Source organism: Schistocerca americana, chromosome 5, assembly GCF_021461395.2.
Source record: "Schistocerca americana isolate TAMUIC-IGC-003095 chromosome 5, iqSchAmer2.1, whole genome shotgun sequence".
NCBI lineage: Eukaryota > Metazoa > Arthropoda > Insecta > Orthoptera > Acrididae > Schistocerca > Schistocerca americana.
In genome coordinates this window covers 557834411-557850389 of record NC_060123.1, presented here as the reverse complement: position 1 = coordinate 557850389, position 15979 = coordinate 557834411, and the positions used below count along the sequence as shown (strand labels likewise).

Genomic DNA, 15979 nt, shown 5'->3' with positions numbered 1-15979 from the left:
CCGATGAGACCCATGACCTCGCTGTCTGGTCTCCTTCCCCAAAACAACCAACCAACATGCCCCACATCATACAGACCTGCTAATTACTCCTGCATAACTCATCTATAAAGCTCTACACACACACTTGCTAACTGTAAACTGTCAAAAATAAGACACTGTACAACCTACAGACATGCGAACCACTCATAAACAATGCAGAGCATTTACGTCCAGATAGCCAAATAACTCCTACATTTTCAAAAAAATAATCCATCTAAAAGACTCTGCTTGGTAATCGTCAACTGTCAAAATCATACAACAGCCTTTATTTAAACAATTAGAGGCACCACCACCACCAAGTGTGTTCGCCACTGAGTCCAAAGCCCAACTGACTTATTTCATGTCGATGCCACTAGAGGACGTTGTAGTGACATCGGGTGATGACGCAAGTACCGTAATCTAAGACGGCGCCACCTAGTGGGTTCACCACGAGCTCCAGACCCCAACTGGCTTAGTACATTTCCTTGCCGTCAGAGGGCGCCACAGTGACACCAATTGATGACCCAAGTACAGTTATCCACGATCAGTGTGTTCTCCACGAGGTCTAGTACTCAGTACCACCAGCAGAGGACGCTGTCGTCCTTTTCGTGATGCAAACCAGGATGGTTAGCGAAAACGGTGGCAAAACGACTCAGCCTGTTCTGGGCTGCTGGGGAGAGTAAGGATTGACGGAACTCTATTTATTGTGAAACAACTTATTAAAAGATAGAATATATCACACTATCACAAAACACCTACCCAGATGTGCCTCGGGCCACGTCGCACAGCCCACAGACACGCAACCACCTCGTAATTTCAATAACACAATAGCAAACTGCTCCTAAATGATGCAGAACACAAATCTGCAAACACGCTCAGTACTCGTAAACTGTCCAAATAACGCAAAGCACAGACTACAGGGCCGCTCGCAAAATAATGCAATCAATGCACACAAGCACCCTCCGCCACACTCTGTCCACAGGATCACGAAGTGATACGTTCGTTCGCTGTCAAATCACGCACAGGCTCCCGCGGACATGAGGCGACCACATCCCTTTCACACATCATTTCTGACAAATTCCTACCCAAATACGTGTTCACCTAGACACAGCTCCTGACACGACCGACGCTTCGTCGCACCCACCAGCCACCGCCACCGAACACCGGTGAAAGTTGCAGGCCTCTATACAGTCACCGTTATACTGTCATAGCATTCCACAGCGCGTTCACGCCAGTCTTATTCGAGGCATCTCCAGGCGCCACTTGTCTTTAACATTGAAGGCAGAATAGCACAGAGCGTGTTGACACACGCGCTCAACCGCACCTACCCGCCCCCCAGCGCGACCGACGCAAAATCGCCAAGTGTACGCACATAATTACGAACTCATCTAACAACCTTCCCAATCTTAATCTTACGTCACATCGCTTTGTAAAAAAATAAGAGCCAAGTCGACCTCTCGAGAATTGTATAGTGTCCCAGAAATAGTTAACGCTTGCTTTTTTGATGCCTCAGCTTGTAAGCACGGAAATCCTTACCCTAACAGAACCTGTTTACCAAAATATCGCCGTATCCAGTCTTCCTCACGGACATAACGTAATAGCCGGAGGGGGCAGAGTCCTAATAACGGCGTCTTCCAATTACGGCTGTTTTAAGAACTCTGATATTTTCCCCATTATTCTTGACGTCGGCTCCCGTGGCCGTTTCCGGTAGGTATCTTCCTCGAGAATCAACTGAATCTTAGCCTCTTAGTCAGCTTTATTCGGAATGACGGATACATTGCGCTTGTCAGCTGGCAGATCCACGAAGAGGGTGCCGTTGCGCAGAGTGCGAAGTCCGTTGCGATCAGCCCTAGTCAAGACAGAGGTCGCTGATTTACAGTTTGAAATAATACGATAGGTTTCACGCCGAATACTCTATCTTTGGCACCCAGTCACAAAATGTAAAAAGTAGTACAGTCCACTGTGAACAAATCTCAGACGAATGTGCATTATTTTGTAAGTTAGCGCCAGTGCTGTGAGTGAGTATAACGATGATCAGAACAACTGCATGCAATCTGAAGTAAGTAAAATGGGGCCGTTGAAGATTTCCAAGGTAGAGGAGGCAGCAGCCCCAGCGAAGGAACGCAGCAGCTTCCCAGCGCTGTTTTCGCTACGAGGCGGATTCTGCCTGCGCCGCGGACAAAAGGACGGCCCGGTAAACAGGAGGAACAGATGAATGGGGGTCATAAAAGGGCAACCAACAACCGGGCCCATTCAGGCCAGCTGCTGCCGGCGAGGTCTATCCAGTTCGTTTCTCTCGCACCATAACGACACTGCTAACACTCGCGCCAACCTTCCACGCGCTTTACTGCCGCCATTGTCATATATCTCGCTTTATATATCGCCTTCTTCCCTTACATCCTCGTGTCTCGGAAAATCCATTGTCTGCCTTACGTTTTTCTTGAAAGTCTTACACATTGTGCTCAGATACAAACATGAAGCAGCCAGCAGTGTCTGCATCTAGCCAAATCTCTGTTAGCAGATACTGTCCGTTCATAATCTTGCAAGAGCTGATCTTCACATTTTATGTGCCTGGATCTAATCTGCCTTATTTTATGCGTTTACGCTTGCATTACATTGTAGTCGTCTCCCTTAGATCGACCGCGTTATCTGGCGTTTTTCATTTTGCAACTATGGGAATGTTCTCTTAGGTACATGACGCTCTGAGAATACAAAGGAATACATGTCAATGGAACATATCCGAACCATCATCGTTTTACTACTGGTGTTGGGTACCAGTTTAATACGCCGACGTAATATTTCCCGCCATCTTAGCCGTATTAAACGTTACAAAAAGTGACGCATTTTGGAGTGATTTCCATTGCTATGTATCACTGAAATCGCATATTTTCATAATACGCTTGTGTGAATACGAAAACCACCGAACACGGCACATTAACACACCGAGAAGAAGACAATACAAAGTAAAAATGAATATATAAAATTGGTTGAGAGTTTTTGTTTTCAGCTTATTCAAAGATAACGATTGGATGGACACGGAAAGAAACATTAGAATAAAAATGGCCTAGACCTATTTTGCTAAACTAAATAGGTTTTAAAAACTATGCTTCGGATGCGCTGAAAAAGGAGAGTTTACAACCAGTATCTTCAGTTTTCATTTACGTTAGTTTCCACGAACAATACGAGACTGGAATAGAAGGGAGAACCGATAGAGGTAGTCAAGGCACCCTCCACCACATCGTCAGGTGGCTTGCGGAGTATGGATGTAGATGTAGACAACCATCCAAAATCTAAGGGTTGGATAAAAGGATGTTGGGAATTACTAGGAGAGTTATGAAAACAAACAAATGGATCAGCAACAGATTGTTGTGAAAGACGTATTGATGAGCGTAATGGAAATGAATTGATGTAAGCGGAACATGTAGCCAGACGAATGGATGCTAGTCCTTCACTGGGTTCCAGGAATATGAAAAGAGCGAAACCTAGTGGAAGGTGGGATTACAGCGATCAAAACAACGAAGTGAACGGACATTTGCGCAAGGGAGCGATGTTGTTGGTTCACCCTTTATCTGCGCACACAATATGACTGCGACAGTAACAGATAGGCGTTTGCGTTCCGGATACGTTCTTACGCTGCCCATCAACGTGCAGCATTTCATTCACTTTAACAGGTTGGTAGTAGTATTATCGCTTTTCTCCGCACTTTCAGGACTAGTTTAGATCATTCTGTCGCGTAAAATACACTGAGGTGACAAAAGTCACGGGATACCTTCCAATATCATGTAGACTGCATTTTGTTCAGCGTGGTGCAGTAACTTGACGTGGCAAGGATTCAACAAGTCGTGGAAGTCACCTTTAGTAACACTGAGCCATGCTCCTTCTACAGTCGTCCATAATTGCGAAAATGTAGCCGGTGCAGGATTTTCCGTACGAATGGACCTTTCGATTATGTCCCATAAATGTTCGATGGGATACATGTCGGATGAGCTCGAATTGTCCGGAATGTTCTTCAACCAAACTGCCAACAATAGGCTATTTTCCTGTATTAAAAATATTGTTCGGACTAAACATATTTACGTAAGTAAAGCTTAAGAATCATTAACTATCAAGATCTGGTCACGTGGTCGACAAAGCTCTGTTATTGGCTGGTGCTCTGGTGACGTAACAGGCTAGGAGTAAGACGAAGCTAGAGCGTTAGCCGAAATTATGAGGTTTTTATGTGCTTTTACTGCAAACAGTTTAGGTATTTAGTAATGGAAAACGCAATTACAAAGTAAAAATAGTTATTTTGTGAACGCTGATAGTGGAAGCCTTGCGAAAGTTGATGTGCTTATGCTCCACCTATTTAGAGCGGCGATATGTGCAACGACGGACAGTCTTTTCCCTATTCGCAGCAAGGTCATTAAACTCTCTCAAAACTATGGAATTGCAGAACTTTTGCAAATGGGTCCGTATATTATAAATAGATTGTCGATTATCAGTCATGGGCTAAGAGCCAAAGGACAACAAAATCACTGTTGGCAAAACTTAGTGCTGATTTCCGTTGGCACTCAGCAGAGAGCCTCCATCCAGCAGACGTTCCGTGGCGCAACGGACAGCGCATTCGACTGCAGTGATGGAGGTGACATGTTCGAACCGTGGAAGTGTCATAAATTTTAAATGTTTTACACGAAATACGAAAAGTTTTAGCAAGAACTGATTGTAGCAGCTGTTTCCATTGTGGGCTGTATTATATATAGCATCACATTCGTCTTAGTCTGAGAATCATCCAGAATGTTCCTTCAAACCAGTTAAGAGCAATGGTGGCCTGGTGACATGGCGCATTGTCATGCGTAAAACGAATAGCTGCAAATGGTCTCCAGGTAGCCGAACATAAAAATTTCCGGTCTATGATCGGTGCAGTTGGATCAGAGGACCTAGTCCATTTCGTGTAAACACAGCCCACACCATTATGAAGCCACCACCAGCTTGCACGGTGCCTTTCTGACAGCTTGGAACCATGGTTTCGCGGATTCTTGCCACACTCAAAGCCCACCACCAGCTCTTATCAACTGAATTAGGGACTCATCTGACCAGGTCACGGGTTTCTAGTCCTCTATGGTCCAACCGATATGGTCACGAGCCCAGGAGAGAAGCTGTGGGCTATGTCGTAGCAAAAGCATTTGCGTCAGTAGTCTGTTGCCATACTCCATTAACGCCAGATTTCCCCACACTGTGCTAACGAATTCGTTAGGACAACGCGACGCTCGTCGTGCGCCCCATATTGAGTTACGCCGTAATTTCAGGCAATGTTGCTTGTCTGTTAGCACTGACAACTCTACGTAAACGCTGCTACACTCGGTCGTTAAGTGAAGGCCGTCGGGCACTGCGTTGTCCTTGGTGAGAGGTAATGGATGAAATTTGGTAATCTCGGCACAATCTTGGTTCAAATGGCTCTGAGCACTATGGGGCTTAACGTCTGACGTCATCAGTCCCCTAGCATTTAGAACTACTTAAACCTAACTAACCTAAGGACATCACATACATCCATGCCCGCGGCAGGATTCGAACCTGCGACCGTAGCGGTCGCGCGGTTCCAGACTGTAGCGCCTAGAACTGCTCGGCCACCCCGGACGGCGGCACAATCTTGACACTGTGGATCTCGGAGTATTTAATTCGGTAACTATTTCCGAAATCGAATGTTCCATTTGTCTAGCTCAAACTACCATTTCACGTTCAAAGTCTGTTAATTCGTATTGTGCGGTCATAATCTCGGCAGAAACCTTTTACATGAATCACCTGAGTGCAAATGAAGTTCAGCCAATGCACTGCTCTTTTATACCTTGAGTACGTCACACTACTGCCACCTGTATATATGCGTATCGCTATTGCATGACTTTTGTCACCTCAGTGTAAACGCGCCGCGCAGACAAACAATGAAAAAAATAAAAGCTAATCACATTGTTGCGTTATTGACAGAAAGTGTCGTCTACAAATGACTGTGGCCATTGGCACCTGAAGTAGCAGAGGTGATGGTGGTGGTTGTTGGGATGTTTAAGGGGGACTAAACAGCAAGTGTCATCAGTCCCCCATTCCAAAAACAGGCGAGCAGAAAATCGGCGAAGCAGGTAAAAACCAAAGGGGGGAGAAGACGCCCCCCATGCGCTAAAAGAACACAAAAACACAAATGCAGCAACAAACACTACAGACAAGAAGAGTACAGAGGAACACCAGACAGAAAGGAACAAAAGAAAATAAGACGGCCGGAGACTGGTTGACTGACCACAAGAACAAAAAAAAGGGAAAGAGTCAACCATCCGACGACACATTAAAAACGCAACAAATATGGAGAGACGTGAGGACAAAAGACACAGAAAGGGAAAGGTGCAGGACCGCCCTAAATTGAACCATAAAAAGGACTGCCACGGATAAAATTTAAAACGTTGTCAGCCATGGAGGCATCGTCACATAAAACCAAAGGCAAAGTGCCCGGGAGATTAAAAGACTGCCGGAGGGTGCGCAGTCGGGGACACTCCAATAAAATGTGGGCGACTGTCAGCCGGAACCCACACCGACACAGGGGCGGATCCTCCTGACGCAAAAGATGGCCGTGCGTCAGGTAGGTATGGCCGATGCGGAGCCGACACAGGATTACAGACTCCCTGCGAGAAGCCTGCAGGGAGGAGCGCCACACATCGGTCGTCTCCTTGACAGCCCGCAGTTTATTCGGGGATGTCATGCCACGCCACTCAGCAGTCCACATCCCAAGCACCTTACGGCGCAACACCAGCTACTGATCGCGAGCCGTGAGGCCGATTTCCAAAGCTGGGGCGTCGATCGCCCCTTTGGCCAGCCTGTCAGCACGTTCGTTCCCCGGGATGCCAACGTGACCTGGCGTCCAAATAAAGACCATCGAACGACCAGAGCGGGTAATGGCGGAAACAGACTCCTGAATAGAGGACACCAGAGGAGAAGAGGTATAGCAGCGGTCGATGGCCTGGAGGCTGCTCAGGGAGTCACTGCAGATGACGCTGGACGTACCTGAGCAGGAACGCATATGCTCAAGAGCGCGCAATATGGCCACCAGCTCTGCAGTAAAAATACTGCAGCCAGCCGGCAAGGAGCGCTGTTCAACATGGGCAGCGTGAGCAAAAGCGTAGGCAGTGCGACCATCAACCAGGGACCCATCAGTGTAGACAGTCTCACAGCCCGAAAATGAGGCCAGGAGCGCAAGAAAACGGCGACGGAGGGCCACAGGCGGAACCGAGTCCTTGGGTCCCTGTGCCAAGTCCAGACGGACGGACGGCTGGGGCAAACACCAGGGAGGCGTAGGTGCACGGACCCGGAAGGGAGGCAGAAGAGGGAATGAGCCCAGTTCCGACAGCAGGGACTGGATGCGGACAGCTATGGAAAGCCCAGACCTAGGTCGCCGTTCGGGCAGATGAAGGACCATGGCAGGGAATAGCAGGCGACGATTGGGATGGCCCGGCGAGCAATGCACGTGGACAGCATAGTCGGCGAGCAGTCGATGGCGGCGAATCCGCAGTGGGGGAACCCCGGCCTCCACCAGTAGACTATCCACGGGGCTCGTACGAAAAGCACCAGTGGCAAGCCGAACCCCACAGTGGTGTATGGCGTCTAACAACTTCAACACTGAGGGTGATGCAGACCTATAGGCCAGCTCCCAGAATCAAGCCTGGACTGCACAAGGGCTCTGTATAATCGCAACAGCGTGCAGCGATCCGCACCCCAAGAGGTGTGGCTCAGGCAGCGGAGGGCGTTGAGGTGCCACCAGCACTTTTGCTTCAGCTGAGTAATATGAGGAACCCATGTGAGCCGGGCATCAAAGACGAGTCCTAAGAAGCGGCAAGTGACCACCACTTTAAGCAGGTGGCCGTCGAGGGCAAGTTCAGGATGAGGGTGGACCGTCCGACGCCTGCAGAAGTGCGTAACTCGAGTCTTGGCTGCAGAGAACTGAAAACCATGAGTCAGAGCCCATGATGCTGCCTTGCGAACGGCGACTTGCAGCCTGCGTTTGGCGACTCCTGTAGTCGTGGAGCTAAAGGAGATGCAGAAGTCGTCGGCATACAAAGAAGGAGACACCGACGACCCCACGGCTGCAGCCAGACCATTAATGGCCACTAGAAATAAGGAGACGCTCAACACCGAGCCCTGTGGGACCCCATTTTCCTGTATATAAGATGAACTAGAGGCGGCACCCACTTGCACCCGGAAAGAGCGGCGCAATAAAAAGGTTTGAAGAAAAGCCAGGAGCTGACCATGAAGACCCCACTCATGCAACGTAGCAAGGATGTGATGCCTCCATGTGGTGTCATACGCCTTCCGCAGATCAAAAAATACAGCAACGAGATGCTGACGTCGGGTAAAGGCCGTACGGATAGCAGATTCCAGCCACACCAAATTGTCCGCAGCAGACCGGCCCCGACGGAAGCCACCCTGGGATGGAGCGAGGAGACCGCGCGACTCAAGGACCCAACACAAACGTCGCCCCACCATACGTTCGAGCAATTTGCACAAAACGTTGGTGAGGGTAATGGGACGATAGCTGTCCACCGCCAGTGGGTCCGCACCGGGCTTCAAGATGGGGACAATAAGACCCTCTCGCCATTGCGACAGGAACACGCCCTCGCTCCAAATGCGGTTAAAGATAGTGAGGATGTGTCTCTGGCAGTCCCGGGAGAAATGCTTCAGCACCTGTGCGTGGATGCAGTCTGGTCCTGGTGCCATATCAGGGCAGTTGGCGAGGGCAGCGAGGAATTCCCTCTCGCTGAAAGGAGCATTGTATTCTTCAGAACGACACGTGTGGAATGATAATGGCGTCTGCTCGGCTCGCTCCTTTAGAGAGCGAAAGGCGGGGGGATAAGTGGCCGTTGCAGAGCTCTGAGCAAAGTGCGCAACAAGGTGTTCAGCAATGGCGGCAGCGTCCGTGCAGACAGCGCCGTCCAAGGAGATCCCAGGGACACCCATAGGGGTCTGGTATCCATAAATCCGCCGGATCCGGGACCACACGAGCGAGAGGGAGACAAGGGAGCCCAAGGATGAGACATACCTCTCCCAGCACTCCTGCTTACGCCGTGCGATAAGGCGACGGGCCAAGGCACGGAGCCTCTTAAAGGCGATGAGGGTCTCTAGAGACGGGTGCCGCCTATGATGCTGGAGAGCCCGCCTACGGTCGCGAATAGCCTCAGCAATCTCCGGCGACCACCAGGGGACAGCCTTCCTCCGAGGGAGTCCAGAAGAGCGAGGGATGGCAGCCTCGGCCGCCGAAATGATTGACGTGGTTAAGACACGGACCACCTCGTCAATGTCACCCTGTGGGGGAGACTCAATGGTTGCAGCGGAAGTAAAAGCCAGCCAGTCAGCCCTGTGGAGAGCCCAGTGGGGCAGGCGCCCAGAAGAATGACACTGGGGCAGTGACAAATAGATGGGAAAATTGTCACTACCACACAGGTCAGGATGCACCCTCCAGTGGAGGGATGGGACAAGCCCGGGGCTGCAAAGAGAGAGATCAATGGCCGAGAACGAGCCATGGGCCACACTGAAATGCGTGGGAGCACCAGTGTTCAAGAGGCTAAGGTCGAGCTGAGCCAACACATGCTCCACGGCACGACCGCGGTCGTCGGAGACAGTCCCACCCCATAGAGGGTTGTGGGCATTGAAATCGCCCAGAAGCAGCAATGGTGGCGGGAGCTGAGCCAGCAGCGCAGCCAAGACATGTCGGGGGAGCTCCCCATCCGGAGGAATGTAAACAGAGCAAACAGTAATGGCTGGTGAGAGCTCAACCCTGACAGCGACGGCCTCTAAAGGCGCCAGAAGGGGTACTGGCGAGCTACAGACAGAGTGGTGAACAAAGAGGCAAACCCCACCTGATGCTCATTGACAGGCAGCACGGTTCTTATAGTATCCCTGATAACCACGAAGGGTGGGGGTCCACATTGCTGGAAACCAAGATTCCTGCAGAGCAATGCAGAGAACAGGGGAAACACTCAGAAGCATCCGGAGCTCAGGCAGGTGGCGGAAATAACCGCCGCAAATCCACTGGAGAATGGAAGCAGTAAGGGACTGGGAGTTCGTGAAGGCGACTAAGAGGCAGACGGCACCTCAGAGCCAACTGCTGCCACCGGGGGAGAGTCAGCTGAGGCCATAGGAAAGGCCCCCGAGGGTTCTGTGAGGGCGAGATCCGCGGCAGAGGTGAGGATCTCCACCTCATCCCCGGAGCCAGGACTATGTACAGCACGCGGCACTGAAATCGCCGGAACGTCCTTCTTCTTGGACACATTCCATTCCTTCTTCTCGCGTCTGCCCTTAGGGTGAGAGGGCTGGGAGAGCTTCTCTGTAGGAGCGTCGGAAGTTGACGACGACGCAGAAGCCCTACGACCAGCAGGTGGCGGAACCTTCAGCCACTGGCTGACATCCGGCTGGGTAGGAGAAGAAACGGAGGAAGGGAGAGCGCCGAGGGACCCCTTCCGCGAGAGAGGAACCGGCAGAGGCAACGCCAGTGGAGAAGAAGGGGGAGGGATCGAGTCCCCCGGTTTTTGAGCAGACGTCACTCCCGAAGTAAGCGTGGGGAGAGCGACAGAAGAGGGTTTGCCCCCAACGGCTAAGGGGGCAACAGAGGAAGGCGTGCCCCCAGACATGAGGGGGGCAGACAGAGAGGCATGGCCCAGAGGGCCCACTGAAGGCGGCACAGAGGAGGCGACAACCGCCACTCGCGAGGGCGACGATGACGTGGCTGCAGCATAAGATGTTCGAAGGGAAGCAGGATACAACCTTTCAAATTTCAGTTTTGCCTCTCGATAAGTAAGCCGGTCCAGGGTCTTAAATTCCATTATCTTCCGCTCCTTATGAAGAACGGGGCAATCCGGCGAGAATGGAGAGTGGTGCTTCCCACAGTTGACACAGACAGGCGGAGGCGCACATGGAGAATCGGGATGAGAGGGGCGTCCGCAATCTCGACATGTGGCGCTGGATAGGCAACAGGAGGACATGTGCCCAAACTTCCAGCACTGGAAGCACCGCATCGGGGGAGGGACGTAGGGCTTGACGTCACAACGGTAAACCATTACCTTGACCTTCTCGGGCAAGACATCACCATCGAAGGCCAAGATAAAGGCACCGGTGGCCACCCTGTTAGTAGTAGCAGAGGGACATGACAATAGTGAACAGAACTGAAGGCATGACCAACCTTATTTTCCGATTGATTGTTGCTACGGTAGCTGCCCTGTAAACAACCAACTGTTCCATTCTGATCCAGATGGCTGACATTTGGAAACACGCAATAGCTGCATTGAGATATGTACTTGAAGACCGCAATGTGAGGGAAAGACCAGGGAAGCCTTCACCAGACAGTGGACCTCAATTGGATGGCTGCATCTGCTGTTTTTACATATCCATCAGAGAAAAATAGAGTGCGCAAGTATTGTACATATGTCTCGTCCACTCTAATAAAGTTAAACTCTTACTAATAATCAGCTGCGGTATCAAAATGCATCAGGAGACGTAATGGAGGGTCCCGTATGATACACCACAGCACATACGCACTATAATATTACACTACTGGCCATTAAAATTGCCACACCAAGAAGAAATGCAGATGATAAATAGGTATTCATTCGACAAATATATTCTACTAGAAATGACATGAGATTACATTTTCACGCAATTTGAGTGCATAGATCCTGAGAAATCAGTACCCAGAACAACCACCTCTAGCCGTAATAACGGCCTTGATATGCCTGGGCATTGAGTCAAACAGAGCTTGTATGACGTGTACAGCTACAGCTTCAACACGATACCACAGTTCATCAAGAGTAGTGACTGGCGTATTGTGACGAGCCAGTTGCTCGGCCACCATTGACCAGACGTTTTCAGTTGGTGAGGGATCTGGAGAATGTGCTGGCCAGGGCAGCAGTCGAACATTTTCTGTATCCAGAAAAGCCCGTACAGGACCTGCAACATGCGGTCGTGCATTTTCCTGCTGAAATGTAGGGTTTCGCGGGGATCGAATGAAGGGTAGGGCCACGGGTCGTAACACGTCTGAAATGTAACGTCCACTGTTCAAAGTGCCGTCAATGCGAACAAGAGGTGACCGAGACGTGTAACCAATGGCGCCCCATACCATCACGCCAGGTGACACGCCAGTATGGCGACGACGAATACACGCTTCCAATGTGCGTTCACCGCGATGTCGCCAAACACGGATGCGACAATCATGATGCTGTAAACAGAACCTGGATTCATCCGAAAAAATGATGTTTTGCCATTCGTGCACCCAGGTTCGTCGTTGAGTACACCATCGTAGGCGCTCCTGTCTGTGATGCAGCGTCAAGGGTAACCGCAGCCATGGTCTCCGAGCTGATAGTCCATGCTGCTGCAAACGTCGTCGAACTGTTCGTCCAGATGGTTGTTGTCTTGCAAACGTCCCACCTGGTGACTCAGGGATCAAGACGTGGCTGCACTATCCGTTACAGCCATGCGGATAAGATACCTGTCATCTCGACTGCTAGTGAAACGAGGCCGTTGGGATACAGCACGGCGTTTCTTATTACTCTCCTGAACCCACCGATTCCATATTCTGCTAACAGTCATTGGATCTCGACCAACGCGAGCAGTAATGTCGCGATACGATGAACCGCAATCGCGATAGTCTACAATCCGACCTTTATCAAAGTCGGAAACGTGATGGTACGCATTTCTCCTCCTTACACGAGGCATCACAACTACGTTTCACCGGGCAACGCCGGTCAACTGCTGTTTGTGTATGAGAAATCGGTTGGAAACTTTCCTCATGTCAGCACGTTGCAGGTGTCGCCACTGGCGCCAACCTTGTGTGAATGCTCTGAAAAGCTAATCATTTGCATATCACAGCATCTTCTTCCTGTCGGTTAAATTTCGCGTCTGTAGCACGTCATCTTCGTGGTGTAGCAATTTTAATGGCCAGTAGTGTATTATTTGCTACAGGATTTAGGAATTTCAACTGTCAAAAATATTTTACAAAGATATGTTCTTGGCAACTGGAAAACCGTAAACCGTAAGGTGTAGAAATAGTATGGAATTGTCGAACATGTTTCAGAACAGGGAACTCTAATTTTGACCACATCCTTACCACGAGACAGATATGGGAATAGTAACGGGTATTTAAAAAATCTGTATTCGTCACAACTGCAGATTTTTCAAATACATACGATAGTTTCTATAAAGTAAGCCGTACAACATCCTCAGGGGGTTTGCAGTACATGAGAAATTAATCATCCTAGTAAAAGCATGTACAACAAAGACGGAAGATAAAGTAAGATATCAAGGAGGAATGACAAAGGAAGTGAAAGCATGAACTGGCACGGACAATGCGATGCAGTGTCACCCATATTATTTAACTTTGTCTTTGAAAAAGTTGTACGCGATATCAAAAGAGTAGGAAAGGGCCTCAGTCCGAATGGAAATATCTGCAAATGATAGCACATGCAGATGACATGACTGCTGTATCAGAGCCAGAATCAAGTGAAGGATCTGAGCAGTAGTACATGAAAAGTGGACTTGAGAATCAAGATAGAAGTAATGAAACTAAGTAGAAGGATGAATCACAACGTGCCTGGCGATTTACACGTGGGAGACATGAAGCTGAAGATAACTGAGAACCAATCGGAAGAATAATGTTAAGCTAGAACGAAACCAAGAATCATTAATGCTTCCAGATCTCATAACACCATAAAAAAGAACATGAAATCATGGGTAATCTCAACGAAAGTTAAAATGAAGTCATATAATGCAATGTGCTAGTCGTCGCGAAGATTGCAATATTCTGTCATTTGAAGCGAATGAGTAGGCCCTGGGGAAAGGCTTGTTAATACATCACAATCTCACCCAATGACGCTCTAAACGCTCGTTCTTTATTCAAAGTTAAATGTTTTCACGGTCGGAAGTCCTTCGTAATCTGCGAAGAGAGAAAAATTACGAGCGGAACAGCTGGGGGTGTAAGAATTCATCCAATCGAAATCCATGGCTCCAGAGAGACGTTAGCCGTAAAGTGATAGCGTGGTAACCAACGCAGCCAGTCCACTGGCCGGCGTCCCTCGACGTAAGTGCTCTGGTACACGTTCCGACAGTTGGTACCCCTGCCGGAGGATTTCGCACGTCACTAACAAGCTACACAAACACAGCCGTTTCGTCTGAAAGACGTATTGCGTGCAGTCGACATCTTCATTTAGAGCTCAGAATTCAGGGGTAGCTCAGTTTCGTGGACTGAGACGTTTTAAAATCCATAATAGATTTAGCTGCCTCTGCTTCATCTCCTAGGTAATTTTTCCCGTTGCATTTATAACCTGTTTTTCCCCACCGTTAGTTCGCTAATTTGGTAATAATTTTAATTCTGGATTCGTATGTTTTTCCTACTACGTTAAAATTTCAGGTATTAGAAAGACTGAAAGTCATATATATATATGTCTATGAATCCTTTAAACATTTTTTATGCGCATTCCTATTTTAGACGTTTGTGAAATGTATGGCAGTGAAACGAAAACAAGACAGATAGAAGAAAAGTAAGTAAACTATTTATTATTTCAAAAGAAAGCGCACAAACTTAATACATTTATTCCGGTGTGAGACAAGATAGTGCCTTAATGGAAAAACGTTTGCGGTTGCCTACGGAATCGTTATTGTACCTAGGCGTGCCCCTATCTCTCCTCATGTGATTTCCATACTTTTTTGGAGCCCTGACGAACGATATTCGTGGCCGTCGATTTGCTTCGGACAAAGAAGAGTACGGCTAAGCACAATCATGGTTCCGCAGGCAACTGGGAACATGGTTCCAGCACTGACCGTCTTATCTCTCAGTGGGATACATACAAATAGTTTACTTACCTTTTTCCATCTGTCTCGTTTTCGTTAAGTGCTCTTTTATACTACTGAGGCGCAGGTGGGAACCAGGGCGTCACAGTCAAGAATGGGAAACCAACGCACGGAACAGCTTCGTCAACTTACGATTCATGAGTAAATTTTCTCTCGTTACTACACATACTCAGAAACGTATAGGGAAGAAAAAGAAGGGGTAAAACTTTTCGGTGATAGCTAATCTTCGTTGTTGGAAACAATAATTGTGAACTAAGACTTGGGACAACCTCCCGCTTTTATTGTGGAAAATCGTATAGCGGCAGTTTCAGAAGCATAGAAACGTTAGATAAAAGCAATATACTTCAAGCCATTAGAACGTTCTTAATGTCAACGATGGTGGACCTGAATAAATTTTATCTGTCCCTGGATTATTTGTGAAAAGTGAACTGATAGGCGTTCTCAATGGAACACAAGTTTACGTGGTGCTGTGACTGTACTGCTGGAGAACGTCGTGAAACGTCTTCCGACTCTTCTTTGTAGATTCTGCAGTAGTGAATCGATGGTTCTATTCTTGGTGAGAGCTTTGACAACAGGAGACACAAAAAATGATAATATTCCTTAGAGGTGACAAAATTTTGTACAACAGGTAACCAATGCCCATACTGTTCTTTATAACATACCAGTATTTGAAACAAAAAACGACATTTTATCTGACCGATCTCAATACAAACAAAATTCTGATTTCATTAAGTATATCATGCCACGTTCACCAAAAAATTATTTTTGAAATTTTGTATTTTAAGAGAAAAGTACTCTTTTTTTACTTTTAAATATCACATATACTGTCTTCATCTCGTAAATCCAGTAACAGTAGTTCCATACCAAAAGAAATGACGTTCTGCGACTAACACCATTTAATTTTTGAATCTACTTATGTGTATGTTTGACTGGCCTTCAGCCAACAATAACGTTAGTGAGAGATTTGTGAATCCTAAAGGAAACCTCATGTGTGTTATAGCCAACCAGCAACTGCATTGCAAGCACGCGCGTATTACATGTAAACATCGAGTGCGCGTTGGGTGGGAGTGAACACAATTATACCATTTGGCAAGATGATCGCGATAATAAAAAATTC

The 15979-nt window shown here is 48.3% G+C and overlaps 1 protein-coding gene across 1 annotated transcript in view; it reads right to left on the bottom strand.

Moving 5' to 3' along the window:
• The window catches only part of LOC124615493, a 368325-nt gene that overhangs the window by 298364 nt on the left and 53982 nt on the right, over positions 1-15979 (bottom strand). The gene's annotated exons all lie outside the window — the stretch shown is intronic.